Source organism: Macrobrachium rosenbergii, chromosome 31 (genome assembly GCF_040412425.1).
Source record: "Macrobrachium rosenbergii isolate ZJJX-2024 chromosome 31, ASM4041242v1, whole genome shotgun sequence".
NCBI lineage: Eukaryota > Metazoa > Arthropoda > Malacostraca > Decapoda > Palaemonidae > Macrobrachium > Macrobrachium rosenbergii.
Genome location: NC_089771.1, coordinates 15,601,073 through 15,615,383, shown reverse-complemented (window position 1 = coordinate 15,615,383; position 14,311 = coordinate 15,601,073).

Below are 14,311 nucleotides of genomic sequence, written 5' to 3'. Positions count from 1 at the left end.
TGTTAATCTCCTCTAATCAAATCTAGTGCGTGGTAAGATATAGTCGGTTAAGTCTGTCATCGTTGTTGTTTAGCCGGAAATTGAGATCGTTTTATTTGAGAGAGAGAGAGAGAGAGAGAGAGAGAGAGAGAGAGAGAGCGAGATGGGTACTTTTTTATTGAGGAAAAGAGTGAGAGATGCTGCGTCTGTTATAGATTTTTTTGACAGGAATTCGAGATGGTTTTTTAGAGAGAGAGAGAGAGAGAGAGAGAGAGAGAGATTGAGAGAAAAGAGTGAAGATGCTGCGTCTGTTATAGATTTTTTTTTTTGACAGAGAGAGATGGTTTTTAAGAGGTGGGTACTTACTTTTATTGAGAAAAGAGTGAGAGATGCTGCGTCTGTTATAGATTTTTTTGACAGGAATTCGAGATGGTTTTTTTAAGAGAGAGAGAGAGAGGGAGAGAGAGAGAGAGAGAGCGAGGTGGGTACTTTTTTACTGAGGAAAAGAGTGAGAGATGCTGCGTCTGTTATAGATTTTTTTTTGACAGGAATTCGAGATGGTTTTTTAAGAGAGAGAGAGAGAGAGTGAGTAAGTTTATATTGGGAGAGAGAGAGAGAGAGAGAGAATGTGTATGTTACAGATTTTTCTTTTTTTCAAACAGAATTCGAGGTTTTTAAGAGAAGTACGTTTATATTGAGAGAGGGAGGAGAGAGAGAGAGAGAGAGAGAGAGAGAGAGAGAGAGAGAGGTGGGTACTTTTTTATTGAGGAGAAGAGTGAGAGACGCTGCGTCTGTTATAGATTTTTTTTTACAGGAATTCCAGATAGTTTTTTAAGAGAGAGAGAGAGAGAGAGAGAGAGAGAGAGAGAGAGAGAAATGTGTATGTTACAGAATTTTCTTTTTTTTCTGACAGGAATTCGAGATTTTTTTGAGAGAGATGAGTACGTTTATATTGTGAGAGAGAGAGAGAGAGAGAGAGAGAGAGAGAGAGAGAGAGAGAGAGAGAGAGAGAGAGAGAGAGAGGAATGCTGTATATGTTATAGAGTTTTTTTTATTTTTCCCGACCGGAATTTTATGTTTTAGAGAGAAAGAGAGAGAGATGAGTACATTTTTTATTGATAAAGAGAGAGAGAGAGAAAGATGACTTTTTTTAGAGGACTATTTTTTTTGAGGCAAGAACACAGCTAGTATGTTTTTTTTAATGGAAGAAAACAGTGTGAGGAGAAGCGTCCTTGTTTAACGAAAAACAGAAATGATTTTTAATTTAAAGAAACCAAGAGGGCATGTTTTTTAAAGTATTCAAGAATGACATATTTTGCAGAAGCGTCAGGTGAGCTTTTTTTTTAACTTCCTGAAGAAAGTACTTTATTCCGACTTTCCATTGAAAATCAACTTTAGCTTGTACAAAAAACTACATTAAAGCAACAAGCCTTAGTTACAATTTTCAATACTATTTTCTTTTATCTAATTAAGTATTCCTAAACCATTTTCGCCCTGTCAGTCAGTCAGTATATTACAGATTTTTCTTTTTTTCTGACAGGAATTCGAGAATTTTTTTGAGAGAGGAGTACGTTTATATTGAGAGAGAGAGAGAGAGAGAGAGAGAGAGAGAGAGCGAGGTGGGTACTTTTTTTATTGAGGAAAAGTGAGAGACGCTGTGTCTGTTATAGGTTTTTTCTCTTTTTTACGGAAATTCGAGATGGTTTTTTTAAGAGAGAGAGAGAGAGATGATTAAGTTTATATTGAGACAGACAGACAGACAGAAATGTTTATGTTACAGAATTTTCTTTTTGTTCTGACAGGAATTCGAGTTTTTAAGAGAGGGGTACGTTTATATTGAGAGGGAGGAGAGAGAGAGAGAGAGAGAGAGAGAGAGAGAGAGAGAGAGAAGTGGGTACTTTTTATTGAGGAGAAAGAGTGAGAGACGCTGCGTCTGTTATAATTTTTTTACAGGAATTCCAGATAGTTTTTAAGGAGAGAGAGAGAGAGAGAGAAATGTATGTTACAGAATTTTCTTTTTTTTCTGACAGGAATTCGAGATTTTTGAGAGAGATGGAGTACGTTTTATATTGTGAGAGAGAATGCTGTATATGTTATAGAGTTTTTATTTTTCTGACCGGAATTTTATGTTTTAGAGATGATGGTACGTTTTTATTGATAAAGAGAGAAAGATGACTTTTTTTGAGGACTATTTTTTTTGAGGCAAGAACACAGCTAGTATGTTTTTTTAATGGAATAAAACAGTGTGAGGGCTTGTCCTTGTTTTAACGAAAAACAGAAATGATTTTTTTAATTTAAAGGAAACCAAGAGGAGCATGTTTTTTAAAGGATTCAAGAATGACATATTTTGCAGAAGCGTCAGGTGAGCTTTTTTTAACTTCACTGAAAGTACTTTATTCCGACTTTCCATTGAAAATCAACTTTAGCTTGTACAAAAACATTAAAGCAACAAGCCTTAGTTCAATTTTTCAATACTATTTTCTTTATCTAATTAAGTATTCTAAACCATTTTCGCCCTGTCAGTCAGTGTTATATTACAGATTTTCTTTTTTTTCTGACAGGAATTCAGGAATTTTTGAGAGGAGTACGTTTATATTGAGTTTGAGAGGCAGGGTGGCTTTTTTATTGAGGAAGAGTGAGGGACGCTGTGTCTGTTACAGGTTTTCTCTTTTGAAATTCAGATGGTTTTTTTAAGAGAGAGAGATGATTGAGTTTATATTGAGACAGACAGATGGAGCAGAAATGTTTATGTTACAGAATTTCTTTTTGTTCTGACAGGAATTCGAGATTTTTTTGAGAGAGAGATGACTACGTTTATATTGTGTGTGTGTGAGAGAGAGAGAGAGAGAGAGAGAGAGAGAGAATGCTGTATATGTTACAGAATTTATTTATTTTTCCCGACCGGAATTTTATGTTTTTTTAAGAGAGAGTTTTTATTGATAGAGAGAGAGAGAGAGAGTGAAAGATGACTTTTTTTTAGAGACTATTTTTTTTAGGCAAGACCACAGCTAGTATGTTTTTTTTAATGGAAGAAAACAGTGTGGGGGTTTGTCCTTGTTTCAACGAAAAACAGAAATGATTTTTTTAATTTAGAGAAAACCAAGAGTTTAAGTTTAAGTATATCTTAGTTTTACCAGACCACTGAGCTGATTAACAGCTCTCCTAGGGCTGGCCCGAAGGATTAGACTTATTTTACGTGGCTAAGAACCAATTGGTTACTTAGCAACGGGACCTACAGCTTATTGTGGAATCCGAACCACAAGAGGAGCATGTTTTTAAAGTATCCAAGAATGACATGATTTGCAGAAGAATCAGGTGAGCTTTCTTTTACCTTCCTGAAGAAAGTACTTTATTCCGACTTTACATTGAAAATCAACTTTAGCTTGTACAAAAAAACTACATTAAAGCTACAAGCCTTAGTTACAATTAACAATACTATTATTCTTTTATCAAATTAACTATTTCTAAACCATTTTCTCCCTGTCAGTCAGTCAGTAATCAATCAGCATTCAGTTCTTATTTTTCATAGTTTTGAAAATATCTATATTTATGTAGATTCTACTTAGGTTGATGTTAGAATCGAGGTATTTTGATATTTCTAGTTTTTTCTACAATTTGAAAAATTTGAGGTGTTTAGCACTCTGTTCTATATCCTATCTACTGAAAGTTTACTTAAGGTAATTCTAGAATTACATTATTTTTCTTTCATGTTATTTTTTTTTAACTCATTGTAAATAAAAGCCTTTTCGTCCGCACGAGTTTCAAAGGATGTGTCGCTTAGCAGTACATTACTTTTGTTACTTTCATTCCGTTTCCTGTGTACATGTCTCCATTAAAATTTTCTTGGCTTTTATAAATAAAAGCCTCGTACCGTGTCCTTTCTAAAATTAGGTGTTTCCACTTATAAATCAATACATTATAAATATATACATATTTTTTCTCTTAGAGCTAATTTTATTCAGAGTTATCATTTTTCTCAAAAGGCATTTTTTATTCATCATGATAAAGTTTGAGCAATTCATTTTCTTCCTTGTCTGTCATAAACAAAAAATTCTGTTACTTATCTGTCAGCCTTTCATCCCGGAGAAGTAAAATTAAATTTGTAACGTAAATTGGAAATCTGTCAATACCCATATTTAGACAGAATGGGCAAAAAATAAAATGTTGAGGGTTCTACTACTACACAAATCAGCAGCTGTTTCAGCCAGAGGAAACAATCACATAAATATGAGATCATAGCGTTTATTTACCGCCCCCTCTCTCTCTCTCTCTCTCTCTCTCTCTCTCTCTCTCTCTCTCTCTCTCATTTTCACTTTAGTTTCTTCTAGTACTCATTATTTATTAGCATTTTATATACCTCTCCTCTCTCTCTCTCTCTCTCTCTCTCTCTCTCTCTCTCATTTCTACTTCAGTTTCTTCTAGTACTCAATTTTTATTAGCATTTTACATACCTCTCTCTCTCTCTCTCTCTCTCTCTCTCTCTCTCTCTCTCTCTCTCTCTCTCTCTCTCTCTCATTTTCTACTTTAGTTTCTTCTAGTACTCAATATTTATTAGCATTTACATACCTCTCTCTCTCTCTCTCTCTCTCTCTCTCTCTCTCTCTCTCTCTCTCTCTCTCTCTCATTTCTGCTTTAGTTTCTTTTAGTACTCAATATTTATTAGCATTTTATATACCTCTCTCTCTCTCTCTCTCTCTCTCTCTCTCTCTCTCTCTCTCTCTCTCTCTCTCTCTCTCTCATTTCTTTAGTTTCTTCTAGAACTCAATATTTATTAGCATTTACATACCTCTCTCTCTCTCTCTCTCTCTCTCTCTCTCTCTCTCTCTCTCTCTCTCTCTCTCTCTCATTTCTAGTTTAGTTTCTTCTAGTACTCAATATTTATTAGCATTTTATATACCTCTCTCTCTCTCTCTCTCTCTCTCTCTCTCTCTCTCTCTCTCTCTCTCTCTCTCTCTCTCTCTCATTTCTACTTTAGTTTTCTTCTAGTACTCAATATTTATGGCATTTTACATACCTCTCTCTCTCTCTCTCTCTCTCTCTCTCTCTCTCTCTCTCTCTCTCTCTCTCTCATTTCTACTTTAGTTTTCTTCTAGAACTCAATATTTATTAACATTTTTACATACCCTCTCTCTCTCTCTCTCTCTCTCTCTCTCTCTCTCTCTCTCTCTCTCTCTCTCCTACGAACCACAGATGTACTTCTGAATCCGTTGTGCCGTGTGAGGGAGGTTACCAGCCAGCACGTGTGTATGTCCATGCAGGTGTTTGACACGTGTCTGAGTGTCGAGTTTCCTTTTTCGGTGACTGGAGGGAACCGCACGCAGCCCTTTTCTCTGTCCCTAGCTTTTTTTTTATCTCTCTCTCTCTCTCTCTCTCTTTTCTCTCTCTATTTCCTTTGGTGTCTCTAATGATGCTCTTTTCATTGGGTGGTTACGAGTGTTCAGGCCTCACAATAAGAGTGAATAAACACCAATTGAAAAACACAACTGGGGTTATAAATGGACAAAAGGTATAAGGCTGAGGTCAGTTGTGTTTGTGTGTGTGTGCATGTGTGTGTGTATGTGTGTATGGCATGTATATATATATATATATATATATATATATATATATATATATATATATATATACCTGTATATATATATATATATATATATATATATATATATATATATATATATATTTATATATACATATATATTCATTTATATATATATGTATATATATACCATCATAATATGGAAACATTAATATATATATATATATATATATATATATATATATATATATATATATATATATACATATATATATATATATATATATATATATATATATACATATATATATGTGTGTGTGTGCGTGTGTGTGTGTGTATAACAAAATCTATTCTCGAATCGTCAAAACATCAATTGTTATGATTGCCGTATATCTTTAGACAATGTTAATGGATTAGTGCATTTAAAGACTGTCCATATAAATTTTATTTATGAAATTATCTGTATATTCTACTTTGAGGTCTTACAGTGTTTATAACACAAACAAAATATTTCCACGAAAACACAAAAAAAAATGCATCAGTAAATTCTTAGCAAATAAGCAAAGCGTTTGTATTTATAGACAACAACAAACAAAAGGTATTGGGAAATATTCTTTAGTGTAGAATTAATTTACTGGCCAATGAAATATTCAATCAGTATCAACAAACAACAGATTCAGAAATCTGTGAACCAACATAATGATTTCTGGTTGTTTATGAATGTTACGATTAAGTGGATAAAATTGAAGAAGAGATTAAGTTTGGAATATGACAGGTCAGTGGCACAGAGTGTGTACAAATTTTTTTTTTTGTATGTTACTATGATGTTTTTTGTGTATGTATATATATATATATATATATATATATGTATATATATACATATATATATATATCTTTATATATATATATATATATATATATATATATATATATATATATATATATATATATATATATATATACACTCAGCCTCATGAACGTCTCACCATTTGCCTAACCAACTCTCTCTTCTTATGCTAGATTTGGGGCGTCATCCGTCATTGAAAATAAAAAATAAACAAACAGAAAGGATGGCAACCAAATGTCATTTTTATTGCCCCCTTTCAATCTCAATCTCCTCCCAATCCTCCCACCCCATTCTCGTAATAATAATAATCCAGACCACAGTCAACTTATTATGGCCATTCTTATCTAAAAGCATCGTGTATATAGCGCAGGCGATTACCCCTTATCTCTCTCTCTCTCTCTCTCTCTCTCTCTCTCTCTCTCTCTCTCTCTCGTTTCCCTTCTACTTTTTTCTCTTTTGGTTTATACTCATTCTTTTTCTTATGGCTTATTTACGCCACGCCACAGAGAAAAGAGTAGGTTACTTAATTTCATTTCTAATAATTTTGTTGATCTTGTACAAATTCGCTTTTTACACCTAATGATTTAATCATTTAATTCCTAACTTCAATATTAAACGGTTCTGCTGCATTCAGATGTTCCAGTTTCTATTTTTTTTTTTTCTCATTTAGATATTTTAATGGATTACATGCATCCTTTCAACAGACTTTTGCCCCATTATAATGTACACACTATTTATGCATCTTATGTTACTACTAAATGTTGATCTTCTCTGCTATTATTATTATTATTATTATTATTATTATTATTATTATTATTATTATTATTATTATTATTATTATTATTATTATTATTATTGTATATACACACACTATATATATATATATATATATATATATATATATATATATATATATATATATATATATATATATATATATATATATATATATATATATATATATATATATATATAAATTCATATACATATTCATATATATATATATATATATATATATATATATATATATATATATATACAGATGCAAATATTGTATAACTGTATTCATGTTTACTCGTCGCTAACGTAGCATGGAATTGTCTGAATTTATTTAAGTGTGCATGGAAATATGAAAAATTAAGTGCGCATGCGAATGTCTACGTCACCATGGGAAAAACTCCAACAAGATCAAGATTTAAGACAAGAGATTGATAGGTAAACCTCATACCCTTATGTAGCCCCGAACCGAACGAGAAAAGGAAAGTTCAAGGAACTTGAGGTCAGTTTAAAAGTGTCCAAATGTGAGAGCAATTCTCAATCGTAACAATAAAACGTGAATACAATTTGCTCTTCATTATGTGAAGGTTGTGAATTGGTGTTATATAATGGCTAAATCTATATCGTTATATCTAAAAATCCTGTGCATATTCGTACTCGTTTCGTGACGGCCCCGTTCAGCGTGACACTTGTGCGGCATAAAACGGAATTCAAATGAATAACTTATATAAATAAATTATCTATTTCAAAACGTTATTGATTTAAAATATTTCAGAATGAAACCGCATTTAAGGTAAAATAAATTATTATTATTATTATTATTATTATTATTATTATTATTATTATTATTATTATTATTATTATTATTATTATTATTCCCGTGTTTACAGTAGTACATTGCAAACACCGTACCACACTATCACTGACTGTAGCCACCAAAGTGGTTCACTGTAACTATAAAAGTATACAATGATTCATTGTAGCCATCAAAGTATATGATGATTTACTTTAACCACAGTGGAACATAATGGTTCATTATAACCATCTAAGTACGCGAATATAATGAATCATTAGTGGCTATGTAAATGATGATTTCTGTAACCATCAAAATATATAGTGATTCATTATATATATATATATATATATATATATATATATATATATGTGTGTGTGTGTGTGTGTGTGTGTGTGTGTGTGTGTGTGTGTGTGTATGTGTATGTGTATTGTACAAATGTCCTCTTAGCTTCTCGAATTCTTCACTTTTTGGATACGCTTGTCTAAAAGCTTAAGATCAAGTGCAAGAAATATGAAGAAATCATGATTTCCGGTTGCGGGAAACAAACCCAGCTCCCATAATCAGAACGACCACGTGGTCAGGTCGGCAACGGGACTTCGTTCTGATTATGGGACCCGGGTTCGTTTCCCGCGAACGAACATAATATATTCATATTTCTTGCACTTCGGATCTCAAGACTAACCAATGACAAGCTTTGTATTAAAACATTCGAGAGATAGAAAGAACTTTAATGTATTATATTCCCATATATTTATCTGGTAAAGAAGTGACCAGTAGATTTTATATATATATATATATATATATATATATATATATATATATATATATATATATATATATATATATATATATATATATACATACATATATATACAGTATAAATATATATATTTTTTATTTATATATATGCATATGTGTATATATATGATATATATATATATATATATATATATATATATATATATATATATATATATATATATATACATATGCAGTATATACGTAGAGAGAGAGAGAGAGAGAGAGAGAGAGAGAGCACGATTCCATGTGTCAGTTTATACATACATTTATATAACAATGAACAGAACTTTAATTTTAAGCCTGGAAGTAATTTCAAATCCTACTAATATTTTCTGCTATGTTTAAGTAAGCAAAAACTTCTTATTTTTTTTAAGCTACATTATTACATTTCCATCTTAAAATAGCCCATTATATTTTCATTTATTCATCCAATTTTTATGGCATATGAATAAGGCTGTGACATACTGTTCCTTATCTCGCACATTCATCATTTCCACCCTTTTAATCGTGTTCACTTTAACTTCGTGTTCCCCATCGTCGTAAGTTACCAAAGCCCTATGAATAACAATGAGACACTTGTCACAGGTGTTTACATATGTGTTTTCGGGGAGAGCGTTGACGGACAAATGTGCTTCGTGCCAGCTCTCACCGGATTGTACAACTAGAGGTCACATTTTGCATCTTTTCTCAGTGAGTTATCAAATGATTTTTGCTTCAGAAAGTTTGAGACAGTTAGGAAGGGCTTCTATGCTTCAAGGACTTCCGGTTAAGTTGGCCCTGGACTTAGCAAACAGGTAAAAGAACAAGTTGATAGCAGTGGTTTTTAGCTTGAGTCTAACACCAGGTGAAGACACCTGCCCACTCCGGCGCAGGCGTACTTTCCCCGCATGGTGGGTTCGGTTTGATCCACATCATCGAGATGAAGCAGATACCCGTTTCGTCTATTTTTGGAAAGTAGCCCCCTACGAGAGGGCCAGGTAAGGGCCATTTGCTTCTACGGAGATCGACTGAATACTGTACGCCTACAAAAAAAAAAAAAAAAGGCAGAACTTTCGGTTAAGAGGCCAGTTGAAAACGTGGACGCCATTTTTCATGTCCCCCGAATGGGAACAAGGCACAGCTGCAACAAGAAGTCGAGGTAGCGATGGTGGGTCCCGTCATTCGCGTGTTTGCATCAGCGGCACAGATTATTTTTCAGGACAGGGGAAACAATGATTGCTACGCTCCCAGAGATGGCATCACGATAAGGGCAAATCTGACCAATGCCAGCCCTGATCTACCAGTTGGGGGGCGGGGCTTTGACCGGAAGAGCCACAGGTACGAGACAGGTGGTCTTGGCCCTGCACTCGGGGTTAAAACCTCCTGTGTCCTACCTTTTTCATCCAGTGTCCTCGTCACTCTTCATTGTACCAGAGGGGCCTTTCTCTTCTGCTGTGAGACTCGAGAAGAATTGACATCGGCGGAATAGGGGTCAAAAGAGCGCACAGCCAACTGGGGAAACAACGGAGACACCCTCCCTCTCTCGCCGTCGGAACCAGAGACTCCCCGTCAGGTGTCCGGGAGAGGTAAACGCTCCCTTACCTGCCTGCCTGGTTGGCGTGACGCTTCGCGCGTCGTCAGCCATTTTCGGTGCCACGTCCTCGCTCACCTGAGCAGGGGGGCGTCAGGGGGAGGGGGGGACCAACAGGCAACAGATAACACCAGGTAATCCAACGTCACACAACGAGGCGCAGATGCATCGTTTGGGAGCTCCAATTGTTGTAGTTGGGTTCTAACTGCCCGCGGTTAAGAGAGTGACGGATGGCCGCTGAAAGAGAGCTTAGACTAGAACAGAAGAAGCAGAAGAAGAAGAAGAAGTCCCTAGTTCTAACCAAAAGGCCTGGCCTCCACAAATAAAGGCTCTTCTTCTCCTTTTCGTCTCTCCAGCAGATTATCCACCAAGTGAGTACTTTTCACGTGTTCCTTGTTTCCCGTTAGTTGTGACATTCACTTTGTTTATGGCATGGTACGCAAACTAAGAAAAAAGCTCGTATGTTACTGAGAACAATAATATTCGAGAAAGGAGGAGGTCAGCTTGTGGACTTCAACATTTAAACTAGTCCCAGTTCCTCCCTCGTTGGTTAATTTTACTTTTACCGTCTTTTACACCTTTACATTTGAAGTTTTTCACCCCCAAACAACGTTTTGAATCTTGTCCCCAAAGGTTGAGCGTGTAAGAACATCAGTAGATGAATGACCAGTCTATGATATAGGGATATTGTATCACAATATTATTTATTTCATTTGTTAAGCAACATAAAACTATTGCTCTAGTGTCGTGTTGAAATTACATTAAGAGACGTATTCATTGTTTTTAAATCTTAGGCCAAACCACGGTTACCGCACATCTACCTTAAAGCCTGTTTATATTTATCAAGCAAAGGTGTGTTTGTGTATGGATGTGTGTGTGTGTATTTGTAATTTAATTTCAAGTACCCAGGATAATTAATCAACGTTCATTTCTGGGACACATGTAGAAGCTACTGTGGTTCCACCATCATTTTTCACATCCCCGTGCAGCAAGACGTCCCATTTCTCATGTAGATCATTAAAAGAATATCCATTTGATTTTAATAGTCACTGAACGTGTCTCCGAGACTCGTGAATGCGGCCTATGACTGCCATTGGTGTTTTTAAGTGATGCTTTTCTGTTTTCTAAAAAGTGTTGGTAGTGGGTAACTCCAGAATCTTTCTAATGTACTCTCTCTCTCTCTCTCTCTCTCTCTCTCTCTCTCTCTCTCTCTCTCTCTCTCAGGGTTTTTGTGAGATATTTGGAAGTTTGTTATTTGAGGTATCAAGTAACGTAAAGGCTAATTACTATAGTTTTATCCTTATCAAAGATTACGTAGTTTACAATGCCTTGGGGAAGTCAACGCCACACAGAAAATTATCACATCTCTCTCTCTCTCTCTCTCTCTCTCTCTCTCTCTCTCTCTCTCTCTCTCTCTCTCTCTCTCTCATTATGGCTGTCCAAATCAATATACCCTCATGTAGTTAGTTTTTCTTTTTATTATTCTCTGTATCCACGTGTGTATACGTTACGTGCGTTTATGCATATTCATGTATGCTTGTTTCTCTTCATCCACGCGTGTATAAATTGCGTATATTTATATACGCTTACGTAATGCATGAGCATACAAGGCGCACATACGTAACACGTGCTCAAGGAGATAAATGTAGAAAAAAAAAAGTCCCAGGACACTGCAATCACTATTATTCATTATCATTCATTCCAACTTATTTATCTACAGTTAACCATAATTTTTCTGTAATTTTTTTACCAATAAACTTTAATTACTATTATTGATCATTACTGATTTCAAACTTATATATCTACTTTAACAGCAACTTTTTCGATTATTTTTGCCAGTAAACTGCAATCACTATTATTCATTATCATTCATTCCAACTTATTCATCTACATCAGTAACTTTTTGCCCGGTCTTCATCTGAGCTTCTATCGAATTCTCCCTCATCCTTCTTTTTATATTTCTTTTCTTTTTATTTATTTAAAATTATCTTTCGGTGTACGATCGATAGAGCCTTCACACACCTGCGCCAGGTAAACCACCCTCTTGCTCACCTGTAATTTTCCCAAGTTTTATTCCCCCGCACAGCTCCAGTTCTCCTCACATTGAAACATTTCCACTCACACACATGTACACACCTGTCCCGTACCGTTTTGAGAGAGAGAGAGAGAGAGAGAGAGAGAGAGAGAGAGAAGAAAACATAGAGAGAGAGATGGGGAGACTTCAGTCAGACTAGTATGCTGAGAGAGAGAGAGAGAGAGAGAGAGAGAGAGAGAGAGAAAAGAAAACATAGAGATAGAGATAGAGAGACTTCAGTCAAACTAGTATGCTGAGAGAGAGAGAGAGAGAGAGAGAGAGAGAGAGAGAGAGAGAGAGATCAGTCGGACTTAAATACTGAAAGAGAGAAATACACAAAAAAATAAAAATTCAATGCAGAAAGAAAAAGGTGATAAAATAAAAAATTATTTGCATCTTTAGAGATAGATAGAAAGATAGATAGATAGAATAGATAGATAGATAGATAGATAGATAGATAGATAGATAGATAGATCAACAAAAGTAAAGAAATACGAATCAAATTGCAAATAAATCATAAAAATTCTCATCGAGCACACAAATGCATAAAATTCCAAATTAATCTGAGTAAAAAGGGGAGTGTGAGAGGTTAGGGGGGCGAGGTAGGGGTGGATGGTTAGGGAGATAAATACCCCCTCCCCCTTTCCCCCCATTTTCCCGGCTCCATCCAATTTTCTCCAGCAAATCGACACCACCTCCAACTCGACACATCAGCGTTCTGAACACTTGTCTCTGAATCACTGGGCCCGATCGATATTCGGAACACCTGCGGCGCTGGTGTAGCTGGCTGCTGTAGCCGTGGTGCTGTGGTTATAGCTCTCCACTGGCCTTTGGCTGGTATCTTTGGGATGAGGGTGCTTGACGTTTTTATTGGCACCAGTTCAGATCCTCCCTTAGGGCCATAAAATTTTAAAATTTCTCATAAAAACATAGGCAAATAGAACGCTGTCAGACTCAGTGTGTGAGTGTGTGTGTGTGTGTGTGTGTGTGTGTGTGTGTGTGTGTATGCAGGTGTTTCACAAATATTATTCACTTCTTTTCTGTTTCTTCTTTCAGGATAATAAGAATGATCTGGAAACCTGATGGTCTGAATTCAAGCATGATACGTCAGCCCATTTCAAAGTTCTGGGTAAACTCATCTTCAGAAAGCTTCAGTCTCCAGATGGTGTCGTCAGCCTGTTGCTGCAGATTTCCGACTCAAAATGGAATTCTACAATCAGTTCTAGAATTCTCAAGCAGATATTCCGTTACTGAAGAACCAAGACATCAGTATTGCGTTGCTCAAGAACTCATACACCTATCAGTGTCTGAAGCTCCCAGCTTCTCTGTCTCTGAAAATCCCAGACACTGCTCTGTGACTGCAGAATTTAGGCCCTATCTTGTTCCTGAATATGTTAGACACTTTGCTCTGTCACTGCTGAACCTCATGGAAACCCTAGACACTGATTTTAATTGCAGGGACCGCAGGGCTCAGTTTCTAGAGCCAGACCAGACACTGATAGCTCTGTCACTAAAGAACCCAGACGCCATTTGATCACTGAAGAGCCCAGGCACTGACAACTCTGTCACAAAAGAACTCAGACCCCATCTGGTCACTGAAGAACAGTCCAAGCACGACAGCTCTGGAAAGCTCTGTCATTGAAGAACCTAGATGGCTTTTGGTCCCTGGACAGCCCAGTCACTGACAGCTCTGGAAAGCCGTTACCGAAGAACCCAGATGCCCTTTGGGCCCTGGAGAGTCCAGGTACTGACAGCACTGGAAAGCTGTCACTGGCGACCCAGAAACCAGTTGGTCCCTGGTAGTTTAATTACTGACGGCTCTGGAAAACAGTAGCTGAAGAACCCAGATGCCCTCTGGTCCCTAGAGAGTCCAGGTACTGATGGCTCTGGAAAGCTCTACCCCTGAAGAACAGAAACATCTCTTGCTGAAGACC